This window comes from Diabrotica virgifera, chromosome 1 (genome assembly GCF_917563875.1).
Source record: "Diabrotica virgifera virgifera chromosome 1, PGI_DIABVI_V3a".
Lineage (NCBI taxonomy): Eukaryota > Metazoa > Arthropoda > Insecta > Coleoptera > Chrysomelidae > Diabrotica > Diabrotica virgifera.
Window position 1 is genome coordinate 203225446 of NC_065443.1, and position 13793 is coordinate 203239238.

General features: G+C 33.4%; 1 protein-coding gene and 2 long non-coding RNA genes across 3 annotated transcripts in view; 2 read left to right on the forward strand and 1 right to left on the reverse strand.

The window, feature by feature from the left end:
- Positions 1-13793, forward strand: part of LOC114331925 (putative carbonic anhydrase 3) — a 147971-nt gene that overhangs the window by 52085 nt on the left and 82093 nt on the right. The gene's annotated exons all lie outside the window — the stretch shown is intronic.
- Positions 4627-4912, reverse strand: LOC126881786 (uncharacterized). The gene is made up of 2 exons (XR_007696992.1): positions 4758-4912; positions 4627-4697 (listed from the first exon to the last, which is right to left on the reverse strand). It is a non-coding gene; the product is annotated as an uncharacterized LOC126881786 (long non-coding RNA).
- On the forward strand, positions 5038-5323 carry LOC126881784 (uncharacterized). The gene is made up of 2 exons (XR_007696989.1): positions 5038-5192; positions 5253-5323. It is a non-coding gene; the product is annotated as an uncharacterized LOC126881784 (long non-coding RNA).

A 13793-nucleotide genomic window follows, 5' to 3' on the forward strand; every position in this document is an offset into this window, starting at 1 on the left:
ATTTAAAAGACAGTTTTATTCATGAAATAATCTTACCGAATTACTCTCGTGCTCTCAAAAATTATCGATTTGTTTTGCCCTCGTGACACTTCGACATAATTTCGCTCCCCTTCGGGTCGTCAAAACTGTCGAAGTGTCAATCGGGAAACAATCGATAATTTTAGAGCTCCCGTGCAATTACTACTGTTAATTTACTGACAATTAATGTTTTACAACTTGTCACAGAGGGCACCAAAAACAAGATTAGCAAATATTCAGATGAAAATATCAATAAAATATTAGTTAAAATCATTAAGAAGACAGTTTTATTCGTGAAATAATCTTACCAAATTACTCTCGAGCTTTCAAAAATTGTCGATTTGTTTTGCCCTCGTGACAGTTTGACATAATTTCACTCCCCTTCGAGTCGTGAAATTAAAATTGTCAAACTATCACTCGGGATACATATCGATAATTTTAGAGCTCTCGTGTAATTACTACTGATAATTCTTTCTAAAACCGACGTCCACCTTTTTCTTTCGCGTTCAACTGCTGCTTGATTGACAAAATCTTCTGTATAACTTTCTAGTAAGTCTTTATTTAGATCTACATATTTCTTTATAGAAATTAAGTGACTACAACTTTTCTCGTGTCTTTCTAGAAACGTAATGAACGTCTTTCTTGTCGCAGACGTAATGAAGAAAATTAGGTTTTTGAAAATCAGCATTGCACATAGCTCCCCAAACGGCAATTATACTTTTGTCAACAGAATCGGACACACTGATAATTTTTACAAGATGGTGATTCATTGTCACTCGACATTGAATATTGGTCAAAATGTGGGTCAAAATAGTGTGTACACGTCACCTTTTCGAAATTATTGTCGGAATAATATAAATGAGTTTCATATTTTCATTTGCATATCGTAGGTTGTAATAGCCGTTGTAAAAAATACCGAAAGTGCACTTTTAATGTTTTTGTTATTTTTAGTTTTTTTTAAGAACAAAATCCTCAAGTTTGAGTTTAGCAAGTGTTCGGCTTGCGCCCCTTGGACTTGGCGCCCGGGTGCCTTGCACCCCTTGCACCCCCGGGTTAAGACGGCCCTGTGCGTATCCATTAGGTTCGCTGCTCCGCACTCGCTGCAACTGTTCCAATCGACACGGCATGCGCTCCATTACACATAAATGTGCGTATCCATGAAGTTGGCCGCTCCGCGCTTCTGCAAATGCTCCACATAGTGGATACGTTGGCGCTTCTGGACCATGCAACAGTGCGCGCTCCGCCTCGGCGCTCCAATCGGTGGCGGTTTATATGTAAAGGAGCGCATGCCGTATCGATTAGAGCAGTTTCAGAGAGCGCGGAGCAGCAAACCTAATGGATACGTACCTTAAAGTTAATACATATTCACAAGAAAGGAACAAAACGGTAATTTTTCAAATATTCATAATTATGAGAGAAATAACTTCATATAGTAAATTTTTCTTTGCTTGGCCTAATAATTTGGCCAGGTAAACTGTACATAAGAGATAAATTAAAGATACGGTAATTCTACGGATACCGCATGAACGATGAAGACTTTAACTTTTAATATGCACAAAAGAAAATAAAAAATAACCAAACATTGTTTTAAATAGCTACTGTTATTTTTAATTTCAATCATATAAATTGTTAAAAAAAACAATTAGAATGAATAACTTTTAAACTATTGCTCGTAAATGAAGTATTTTCTCTACGAGCGTGCAATAAAGTCTACTTTTCCGCACGCGTTTTAATTTGGAAAATTTTACTTTTCCGCATTACTTTTCCGCATTAATTTTCCACACTGACTTTACATACATATTGTGGTTTTAATGCCCAATTGCTTTGCATGTCTTAGTTCGAAGATAACGTATAACTCAAAATTACTAAATATTTGGTAAGTTTAATATAAAGTTAACTTTAAAAGAGAATAGATGCGGGTAGTTCTTCGTCACTTGATGCCATCTAAATCACTGAATTATTTTAAAATTCGTAAGTAAAGATGCGTGGAAATTTTAAAGTGTGTGACGTGCTTTTTGACAATAATTGCTTTGTTTGACATCGTTGCTATGACTTTAAAATATTAGAACCAGTATTGATACACACCATTCATTACTGCATAACAGGTATTTATAGGCCAGGGTAATAAGACAAAAATATACCCTGTTCGTGACACTCGAGCAGCCAGGGTACTGAAGCGTTTTTTCGACAAGTAATACCTATAGGAACAAATTGTAGCTATTTCCTGCGTAGGATCTGGCGGCCATTTTTATTTATAAACAATTAACTGTCAAAAAATGGCATTTTTCCTTTTTTTTTCAAATCAATGGAAAACAGTGAAACTTATGATTTTTTTAGTACAAATATCTTTGAGATTATGGAAAAAGCTTTAAAATGACATATTACAAAGTTTGATATACTCATTTATTGTTAATATAATTGCGAAAAAAGGTCGGAATTGCAAAAAAAAATATTTTCGCAATAACTGCTGTAAAAATTAGTGTACAGGTTTGAAATTTTTGTCAAATGAGGGTTCTTTGGTGCTTAATATGTGATAAAAATTTCAAAGCGATTCACTCAATTGTTTAAATTTTATTCGAATTGTTTATCTCAGTGAGCATTTTTTTTGCACTAACATAAGTCAGAAAAAAATGACGCTAGAACCATTCCACAGATTTCAAATGGAAGAACATGAACTATATTTTCAACTTGGTTTAAAAAAAGCGAATAAAAACTGCATTTATTAGTAATAAATAATTGTGCAAAAGTATCGTAAATCTTTCCTTATAAACTTTTTGAATAACTTTTTCCAAAAAAAATTAACTTTTTTACCCTGTTTTAAGTGTACAACTACCAAGTAATGTTATTTATATCATAATTGATAAAAACTTGTAATAAATATATATAATTTCTTATATAACAAAATAAAAATTTAGAAGGAAAGATTTACGATACTTTGGCATAATTATTTATTACTAATAAATGCATTTTTTATTCGCTTTTTTTAAACCAAGTTGAAAATATAGATCATGCTCTTTCATTTGACACTTGTGGAATGGTTCTAACGTCATTTTTTTCTGACTTATGTTATTGTAAAAAAAAATACTCTCTGGGATAAACAATTTGAATAAAATTTAAACAATTGAATGAATCGCTTTGAAATTTTTATCACATATTAAGCACCAAGGAACCCTTATATGACAAAAATATCAAAGCTGTACACTAATTTTTACAATAGATATTGCGAAATTAATTTTTTTGCAATTCCGACCTTTTTTTGCAATTATATCAACAATAAATGAGTATATCAAACTTTGTAATACGTCATTTTAAAGCTTTTTCCATAATCTCAAAGATATTTGTACTAAAAAAACATAACTTTCAATGTTTTCCATTGATTTGAAAAAAAAAAGGGAAAAAATGCCATTTTTTGACACTTAATTGTTTATAAATAAAAATGGCCGCCAGATCCTACGCAGGAAATAGTTACAATTTGCTCTTATAGGTATAACCTGTCGAAAAAACGCTTCAGTACCCTGGCTGCTCGAGTGTCATGGAAAAAACCTTATTACCCTGGACTATTAAGCACTGCATTGAATTTAATTCGGGATTATCATAACTTATTAGCGTTATTGTTTAATTCAATTAATTGATTAAGATTTGGTCATTTTTTAAACGCTCGTAGAAAAAACATTGTTCCTAACTCTTGCGGAAAGTCTCTTTTCCGCACTCGACTGCTTGCCGAACTCCGCTTCGCGTCGTTTTTAGTTTACGAAACTAAACCAGTTAACGAAATAACGAATTTATTCCTTTCATTTGCACCATACCGTATATTATTTTTTATTTACATTAATCACATGCGTTTATCACTAGAGCGCCGATATTTCTCTTTGCAGATAACAATTCACTTCTTCTGATAATGGATATATATTTACTTTGTTGTAATAGTGTTGTAGACTATTGCAACGACAAATTGGATAATTGGATAATTTGTCTATAAACTGGAAGCAGACTTTTGATTTTTAAATAAATCATAAGGAAAGGATGTGAAGAAAATAATATTAGTTAGTTTATCTAGAAGTATAATGAACTATTAAAATCTACTAATAGTATGATATAACTAGACCCAAACCCAGACATCCAAAGTGAAAGCTATCCTCCAACACCAAATTATTCTATATGGTCCACATAATGTTCAGAAAAAAGTCACACCATTTTGAGCGTCGGGCTGTGGGGGGGGGGGGGAGGGGGGGGGAAAGAGGGGGGGAGAAATCGGTAAATTCGTAGTTTTTTACGTTTTTCGTAAATATTTTTAAAACTATACGATTTAGCATAAACAACCTTCTATACAAAAATGTTCTACATTAAATTTGAAATAAAAAAGGCCCTATGCGTAATCCTTCTAAAATTAACGGTTTCAAAGTTACTGAGGTAGTATAGTATAATTGGTCCAAAAACCTAAAAATCCAAAGTAAAAGTTTTCCTCCAAAACCAAATTGTTCTATATGTTCCACATATTGTTCAGTAAAAAGTTACACCATTTTGAGTGTCCGGTTTGGGGGGGAGATGATGGAGAAATCGGTAAATTAGTAGTTTTTTTTACATAAGGGAAAATGAAAATGTAGTATGTCAAAGTGTGTAAATAATTTTATTTCCTTAGCTGAGCGCTTTCGACATAAACGTCATCATCGGAGCTAATGCTAAAATAAAAAAAGAGATCTTGTAAGAACAAGAAGTACAAAACTCTTTTTTTAACTTACGTCAAATACTAAAAAAGTACCGCTACATAGAGGTGTAAAAAAGTGCATCTTAGGAATGTACATTTGATTTTTAAATTTTGAATGCTAGCTTAGTCCTCCGTACAACAGCAAACAGCAAAAAAACAGAAAGAAACGGCCACATACACGTTGCACAAAAAAACATATATATATATGTTTTGTAAACATATATATATATATATATATATATATATATATATATATATATATATATATATATATATATATATATATATATATATATATATATATATATGTTTTTTTGTGCAACGTGTATGTGGCCGTTTCTTTCTGTTTTTTTGCTGTTTGCTGTTGTACGGAGGACTAAGCTAGCATTCAAAATTTAAAAATCAAATGTACATTCCTAAGATGCACTTTTTTACACCTCTATGTAGCGGTACTTTTTTAGTATTTGACGTAAGTTAAAAAAAGAGTTTTGTACTTCTTGTTCTTACAAGATCTCTTTTTTTATTTTAGCATTAGCTCCGATGATGACGTTTATGTCGAAAGCGCTCAGCTAAGGAAATAAAATTATTTACACACTTTGACATACTACATTTTCATTTTCCCTTATTCATTCAAGTGTGTACAAACTTATCAGTCTTTCAACTAGTTTTTTTTACGTTTTTCGTCAATATTTATAAAACTATGCTTTAGAGTAAACAATGTTCTATACAAAAATGTTCTACATAAAATTTAAAACAAAAAAGGCCTTATATATAATTGTTATAAAATCAACAGTTCCAAAGTTACGGAGGGTGAAAACTGGAGGTTTTCGATACTTTTTATATATTTTGGGCAATTCCCTACTGATTTTCTTTAACAGCATTGTGTTTTATAAATCAAATTTGCTATTTCAGTGGCGGATGGTATGTTAGTGATAAGACCTTGAAGAAACGTCAACCTCACTACCCAAAATTATCATCAATTGCCCCACAAAATATAAAAAGTATCGAAAACCTCCACTTTCATCCTCCGTAACTCTGGAACCGTTGATTTTATAACAATTATGTACCTATAGAACCTTTTTTGTTTTAAATTTTCTGTAGAACATTTTTGTAAAGAACATTGTTTACGCTAAAGTATAGTTTTAGAAATATTGACGATAATTTGAAAAAAACTACTAATTTACCGACTTCTCCCTCATCTCCCCCCCCCAAACCAGACGCTCAAAATGGTGTAACTTTTTACTGAACCATATGTGGACCATATAGAACAATTTTTGGTGTAGGAGGAAAACTTTTATTTTGGATGTCCGGGTTAGGCCTTTTTTGGACCAATTATACGATATTACCTCCGTAACGTTGGAACCGTTCATTTTAAAAGAATTATGCATAGAACCTTTTTTATTTCAAATTTAATGTAGAACATTTTTGTATAGAAGGTCATTCATGCTAAACCGCACAGTTTTATAAATATTGACGAAAAACGCAAAAAACTACGAATTTACCGATTTCTCCCCCCTCTCCCCCCCAAACCCGATGCTCAAAATGATGTGACTTTTTTCTAAACATTATGTGGACCATATTGCATAATTTGGTGTAGGAGGATAACTTTCACTTTGGATGTCTTGGTTATGCCATCTTTTGGATCAATTCTATCATACTATAATAAAAAGTACAAAATTACCAATAAACATAGATACACAGATTTTAAAAATTACAATATTTCTGTCTATGAATTTATAGCGGGTTCAAAGCGGTTATTTTTGTATTTTGGCATATGCATAGTTCTTTTTGTAGTCAACAAGAGTATACAAAAAAAAACAGCATGATAAGATCTTTCACTTTCCAAAACAATAACAAACCATATATTAGGATAGAGGCGTGGATCTTGTTTAATAGTATTCAAATTAATTATATGTCTAAGAATTCGGGGATTTATTTATTAAGTATAATAATGGAAAAGTGCATATAATTTGTTTTCATTCAAATAAAAATAGATGACTACATATTTTTATATTTGATTTTATTATTTTATTTTCTTTATTTTAGTTAAAATTTAAATAACTATAAGAGATTTGATTTGCATAATGTCTCTATTTAGTATGGTATAGTTGGACCCAAACCCAGGTTCTATATAGTCCACATAATGTTCAGAAAAAAGTCACACCATTTTGAGCGTCGGGTTTGGGGGGGGGGGGAGAGGGGGGGAAGAGAAATCTGCAAATTCGTAGTTTTTTTACGTTTTTCGTCAATATTTCTAAAATTAAGCGGTTTAGCATGAACAACCCTCTACACAAAATTGTTCTACATTAAATTTGAAATAAAAAAGCCCCATGCATTACCCTTCTAAAATGAACGGTTCCAAAGTTACAGAGGTAGCATAGTATAATTGGTCCAAAAAAAGGCCTAACCCAGACATCCAAAGTAAAAGTTTTCCTTCAACACCAAATTGTTCTATATGGTTCACATATTGTTCAGTAAAAAGTTACACCATTTTGAGCGTTCGGTTTGGGGGGGAGATGGGCGAGAATTCGGTAAATTAGTAGTTTTTTTAAGTTTTTCGTCAATATTTCTAAAACTATGCATTAGCGTAAGGAATGTTATATAGAAAAATGTTCTACATAAAATTTAAAACAAAAAAGGCTCTATACATAATTGTTATAAAATCAACGATTCCAGAGTTACGGAGGGTGAAAAGTGGAGGTTTTCGATACTTTTTATATTTACCGATTTCTCCCCCCTCTCCCCCCCAAACCCGACGCTCAATATGGTGTGACTTTCTTCTGAACATTATGTGAACCATATAGAACAATTTGGTGTTGGAGGATAACTTTCACTTTGGATGTCTGGGTTTTTGGTATAGTTATATCATAAATATTGCCCAAAAAATATAAAAAGTATCGAAAACCTCGACTTTTCACCCTCCGTAACTCTGGAACCGTTGATTTTATAACAATTATGTATATAACATTGTTTACGCTAAAGCATAGTTTTAGAAATATTGCCGAAAAACTTAAAAAAAAACTACTAATTTACCGGCTTCTCTCCCATCTCCCTCCCAAACCGGACGCTCAAAATGGTGTAACTTTTTACTGAACAATATGTGGACCATATAGAACATTTTGGTGTTGGAGGAAAACTTTTACTTTGGATGTTTGGGTTAGGCCTTTTTTTGGACCAGTTATACTATACTACCTCCGTAACTTTGGAACCATTCATTTTAGAAAGATTATGCATAGGGTCTTTTTTATTTCAAATTTAATGTAGAACAATTTTGTATAGAAGGTTGTTCATGCTTAACCGCATAGTTTTAGAAATATTGGCGAAAAACTTAAAAAACTACGAATTTACCGATTTCTCCCCCTCTCCCCCCCAAACCCGACGCTCAAAATGGTGTGACTTTTCTCTGGACATTGTGTGGACCATATAGAACAATTTGGTGTTGAAGGATAACTTTCACTTTGGATGTCTGGGTTATGCCATCTTTTGGATCAACTATACTATACTAATTAGATAATTTTAACTATTTAGAATGGGAAATAAGCCACAATATTATTAAAAAATGATTTTTATTAACGTTTCGACGCTAAAAATTAAAATTTAATAAAACTTTTATTAAAAAGTCAAATTAAATAAATTATTAGAAGAATTTTTTTACTAAGCAACAACATTTTTGTTTATATTAATAGTATTTTGTATTTTGACAACGGCACCCGATTTGGGCGTCGAAACGTTAATAAAAATCATTTTTTAATAATATTGTGGCTTATTTCCCATTCTAAATAGTTAAAATTGTAAAAATGCCACAAGAAAATAGCTTCAGAACAACATTAATTAGATAATTAATAGAGATATTAGAGAAATTTCTCTATTAAACATACATGTATAATTCCGCTCTTGCCTGGTGGTCCTAAGTACAGGATGAACAAGGAAGGTACCTAGGACAAAGGATTCCTGGACAAAAAATCTCGGACAAGAAATTCCCATAAAATTTTTTTGGACAAATAATACCTGGACAAAATATCCCCACAAAATATTCCTGCTCAAATAATTCCTGATCAAAAATATCCACAAAATTTTCCAGACAAAAAATTCCCACATATAATTCTCGGTCAAAAATCAAATATATCCACAAATAATGTTCCTCGTAAAATTGTCCGTAGAATATTTTTACCTCTGCCTCGTTTCAATGAACTACATAACTTTTATTCTGTATGAAATGATGTGTGTTCGTTGGTGAATTAAGTAACGAAACTACTGAAGGAAATGCACAAGTTTATTGAGATGTCAATAGCTTAGGGTACAAAACGATACTAAATTAATAAATACAAACTATTTCTTAAAATCTTTCATAGTCCTGGAACATATCATTGACACCTCGAAATTATCAGCGTGGGTGTTTTTCATCTCCGATGTAGACTAGATATTTTAATAAAAACGCACAAAGTGGCGTGCTCGCCATAACACCTCCCTCTTGAAGACCGAAGCTGGGGTGTCCAAGAAGGGCTTCTTTTGCAGCTTCGAAGTTTTGGCTTGTAGTGTAGAGCCTCTCTGGACATGCTCGGCACAGGGCAGGTAGAGCCACATGAAACAAAGAAACCTCAAGCACTTCCTCTGTCTTGTGTGAGAACGTTGCACCTTCCCAGATCAAGTGGTCTTACACCGGAATGGGTGGAGAACGTTGCACTTTCCCAGATCAAGTGGCTTTACACTGGAACGGGTAGAGAACGGGTGGAGAACGTTGCACTTTCCCAGATAAAGTGGCTTTACACTTGAACGGGTAGAGAACGGGTGGAGAATATTGCACTTTCCCAGATAAAGTGGCTTTACACTGGAACGGGTTGAGCACGTTGTACCTTCCACATCAAGTAGCCTTACACTGGAACTGGTCGAAATTCTAAACTGTATGTAGTGGGTATGGTAGCCGGGATGTTGTTGCTTCTTCTGTGGAAATGCTTCACCGTTTCCAGGGTCGAGTGGCCTTTCACTGAAGCTGGTTGAGGAGATTTCACGAAGTTGCTAGTTGCGCCTCTCCAGAACTTCCGAATTACTTTGTGGCTTAACACAACAAGTGGCCTTACACTTGAAATTCTTCGAAGTTGCTTATGGGTTCCTTCAGTTTTCCTTCCTCGTGGCCTTACAATCGGAACTCAAATACTAAGTCACTAATTCTCCAATTACTACAATCTACTGACTGCACTACTTTTATTCTGTATGAAATGATGTGTGATCGTTGGAGAATTAAGTAACGAAACTACTGAAGTAAATGCACAAGTTTATTGAGATGTTAACAGCTTACGGTAAAAACGATACTAAATTATTGAATACAAACTATTTATTAAAATCTTTCATAGTCCTGGCACATATCATTAACACCTCGAAATTATCAACGTGGGTGTTTCTCATCTCCGATGTAGATTAGATATTGGAATAAAAACGCACACAGAGGCGTGCTCGCCGTAACACATCCCTCTTGAAGACCGAAGCTGGGGTGTCCAAGAAGGGCTTCTTTTGCAGCTTCGAAGTTTTGGCTTGTAGTGTAGAGCCTCTCTATACATGCTCCGCACAGGGCAGGTAGTGACACATGAAACAAAGGAACCTCAAGTACTTCCTCTGTCTTGTGTAAGAACGTGGCGCCTTCACAGATCAAGTGGCCTTACACCGGAACGGGTGCAGAACGTTGCACTTTCCCAGATCAAGTGGCTTTACACTGGAACGGGTAGAGAACGGGTGGAGAACGTTGCACTTTCCCAGCTCAAGTGGCTTTACACTGGAACGGGTAGAGAACGGGTGGAGAACGTTGCACTTTCCTAGATCAAGTGGATTTACACTGGAACGGGTAGAGAACGGGTGTAAGCACGTTGTACTTTCCAGATCAAGTGGCCTTACACTGGAACTTGTCGAAATTCTAAACTGTATGTAGTCGGTATAGTAGCCGGGATATTGTTGCTTCTTCTGTGGAAATGCTTTACTGTTTCCAGGGTCGAGTGGCTTTTCACTGAAGCTGGTTGAGGAGATTTCATGAAGTTGCTAGTTGCGCCTCCCCAGAACTTCCGAATTACTTTGTGGCTTTACACAACAAGTGGCCTTAAATTTGAAATTCTTCAAAATTGCTTACGGGTTCCTTCAGTTTTTCTTGCTCGTGGCCTTACACTCGGAACTCAAATACTAAGTCACTAATTCTCCAATTACTAAAATCTACTGACTGCGCTACTTTTATTCTGTATGAAATGATGTGTGTTCGTTGGAGAATTAAGTAAAGAAACTACTGAAGTTAATGCACAAGTTTATTGAGATGTTAACACAGGGTACAAAACGATACTAAATTAATGAATACAAACTATTTCTTAAAATATTTCATAGTCCTGGCACATATCATTGACACCTCAAAACTATCAGCGTGGGTGTTTCTCATCTCCGATGTAGACTAGATTTGGAATAAAAACGCACACAGTGGCGTGCTCGCCATAACACATGTGCATCGTTGGGAGACGAAAAGACTCAACCTAACCTAGCCCCCAAGGGTATTTTCGACCTGAGGGTCCCCATTTATCCCAAGAGTATTTTTGACCCTGTGTCCCCTTTACCCCAAGGGTCTTTTTGACTCTGTGTCACCTCTTTCCTTAATGGGCCTTTTCACCGGTAAGTAATCCTAACCTAACCCCCAAGGGTCCTTTCGACCTGAGTGTCTGCATTTGCCCCAAGAGTCTTTTTGACTCTGTGTCACGTTTACCTCAAGGATTTTTTTGACTCTGTGTCCCAGCTTCCCTTAATGGGTTTTCCCCGGTAAGTACCCTTGTGCTCATGATTATTTCAGCTTCTTCCTAAGTATAATGTCTCTTCAGGACGTCCAATGCAGAAGCCAAGATTTAACTTCTGGTTCTCGTTCTTAACGTTTGTTAAAAGTTCAACCAGTTTGATCGATGTAAGTTTTTCGGCAGTCGCCACATGTAAATTTGTATACGCTATGTACGTGCTTTTTTGGCTCTTGTTGTATTTAATATATTTGCTTTGTGGGGTAGGCGCAAATTTTCGTCTCCAATGCTTTTTAAATGCATTAATGTTTTTCGAATCCTAAGAAAACTAATAAGTATTTTTAAAAAAAATTTAACGCAGAATGAAAGATTACGTTATTACCTAGGGCCGACAGCCTCTAAAGACTTCTATAATCTTTATTTTAGTAAGTTGTAGGGGTGAAAAAAAAATGATATAATTTAGTGTGTTTTTTAATGCCAAATATCTCAAAACAAAGAAACTTTTTGTTTACTCTAAGGGACTGTCGGTCCTCGGTTATAATATAGTCTTTCATACTGCGTTTAAATTTTTCAAAAATACTTTTTAGTTTTCTCTCAGAATTCGAAAATATTGAATGCATTTAAAGAGCATCGAGGCCGAAATTTTGCACCTACGCCCTTAGTTATTGTTTGTTCAGTAAGCTGGTGTTATTCCTTTGTCATTATGTGCTTGGTAATTTTTGTTAATATATTTCCTACATCTGCTCGAGTACATACAAGTATATTGATATTCCGATTAATTAAAATCAATCCTTTTTCTTTATCTAGCAGTTAAAAAAAATAAAACAATAAAATAAAATCAATTTTAAAATCAGAGATGAACAAATAATATGCATGGTAATCTTATTTAATAAAGCGAAGTTCTCTGTAACTATTTTATTTTATTAATGCAACGGTTTTTCTAAAATATTTAGATCATTTGATGAATATTGTTGTAATGCTTTTTATAATATTTGCATATTTTGTACTAAAACTTCTTCTACAATGTTAATGCCACAACAGATTATAACTAATGCGATCAACATCACTTTTAAAGCCGACAAATGCCCTTTTCTGCCATTTAATCTAAAAGAATTTTAACTCCAGCGTTAAAAGTAAAATACTGTTTACAAAATCCCTGCCGCTCATTAAAATCTAAACTCACGTTTAGTCAAAATTAGTGTCACATAGCGGAGTCACTGAAGGTGGATATGAGCTATTACCTCCGATTTCGTTGAACCTCCATCGATTTGCATGAAAATTGGTAAGTGGTTAGATGATATCTCAAGGAAAAAAGGTGACATGGTGCCAACTTAAGCGTTTACCCTGGGGGTGGATGCCACCCCTTCTCGGGGGTGAAAATTATTTTATTAAAAATAACCCCAAAATTCAATAGAGGGCAAATTTCAAGCAAAATTTGTTATATACAGTTATTAAAATAAATCAAAACTTTTTAAGTTATTAAAGATCAAAGATTTTAATTTTTCTTGAGAAAAATGCATGTTTTTAACCAATTTTTCATCAATAACTCAAAAAGTGTAAGTTTTTACAAAAAAGTTATAATTATCAAAATTGAAGCTAATAAAAAATGAAATAAACTTATTACTAGAAAAACCTTTTAATGTTAACTAAAAGTGAGTTATAGGTAATTGAATGTATATTTTTTTCGGCGAGTAAAAAACTCTAAGTATTCAAGCTGAAATAACGGAACATTGGTGCATTTTATAACATAAACTTATTAAACATTTGTCAAAGTAATTAAAAATATCTATCAAATGAGCCCCCGAACATGTTGATAGCGTTAAAATTTATGCTACAAAATTTTTTCAAAATTTAGGTTTTAAAATTTTTTTTAAAAAATGCTATGGTTTTTTTTAATAACTCCGTTCGTGTTTAAAATATCAGGTTCATCTAAAAACTTTTTGAAAGTTAGTTCCAAGTGCTATTTAAGCACGTTGAACCTAATATTTTAAACCCCTTACTTTTTTAAAAATAAAAGGTTAAATGACACCAGTTGCATGGTTCCCACAGCAAAATTTAAGATTTAAACGTTTCTATCTCGGTTATTTTTTATCCTATAGAAATAGTAAAACAGGTAAAATATTTGACACAGAAAAAACTAAAAGTTGGTTATATAATATAATTTTTTACGTATATTGAGTATTTTTGAAGTATTATCAACAGAATATGAGAAAAACAATAATTTTAAAAATTATGATTTTTTAAAATTATATCTTTTTTTCAAACATATACATTCAAAACCGATCAAAATTATCGAAAACATTACTTATGTATGCTAA